This window comes from Haplochromis burtoni, unplaced genomic scaffold, assembly GCF_018398535.1.
Source record: "Haplochromis burtoni strain Fernald_Lab_line unplaced genomic scaffold, NCSU_Asbu1 Contig_1629, whole genome shotgun sequence".
NCBI classification, from domain to species: Eukaryota; Metazoa; Chordata; class Actinopteri; order Cichliformes; family Cichlidae; genus Haplochromis; species Haplochromis burtoni.
Window position 1 is genome coordinate 14,402 of NW_024583990.1, and position 802 is coordinate 15,203.

At 42.8% G+C, this 802-nt stretch overlaps 1 non-coding gene across 1 annotated transcript; it reads right to left on the minus strand.

The window, feature by feature from the left end:
* Positions 1-729: 729 nt before the first annotated feature.
* Positions 730-802, minus strand: trnar-acg. The gene has a single exon. It is a non-coding gene; the product is annotated as a tRNA-Arg (tRNA).

Consider the following 802-nt stretch of genomic DNA (forward strand, 5'->3'; position numbering starts at 1 on the left):
TACTCCTCCACCCTCTGCTCTCAGCTTGTTGTTTTGGTGTAGATGTAGTAACAGTAACATATGAGGAACTTTATTCAGCACCAGCAGCAGATTTCCTCTGGTTGGTTTCAGAAACTTGATTGGTCCATTCTGCTGACAGGAAGCATCAGAGCACCTTTCTTTGTAAACAGATGCTGTTTGCAAAATAATTAAATGGCATTTCATATAATTATTTTGTTTTGCTTATAATAACTTAATATAAATGTGGCTTCATGCTTGGCAAATGAAAGGTTGCTGGTTTGATTCCAGCTATAGACACTAACCTCTCTGGGATTGTGTCAGGATGGGTATTTAGTTTAAAACTGCCAAATCAAATGTGGAGCTTTAGCAACCTCCCGTGACACACAGTTGATATGTTACTGCAGGACTTTTGATGTAAGTTAAAGATTTTCTTTAAAAAAAGAAAAATAAATAAAAAGTGAAAGACAGCAAATACTTGCAGTGTGGGTGTGACCACACAAGCCTTCATTAATTATAGCAATGTATACTTTATCAGTCCCGGTGGGGAAATTACTCTCTACCATTGTGCCTTTCACTCAGTGGGCAGCCACTAAGCAGGAGCACCAGGGAGCAGTGTGTAGAGATGGTACCGTGCTCTGGGGTACCTCAGGGTAGCAGTTCATTGGATGATGACCCCCGACCTTCGATCACGGGCTGACCACTCTACCACTCCGTGCCCTAAAATGTTTTCGAGCCAGCCAGGAGTCGAACCTAGAATCTTCTGATCCGTAGTCAGACGCGTTATCCATTGCGCCACTGGCCC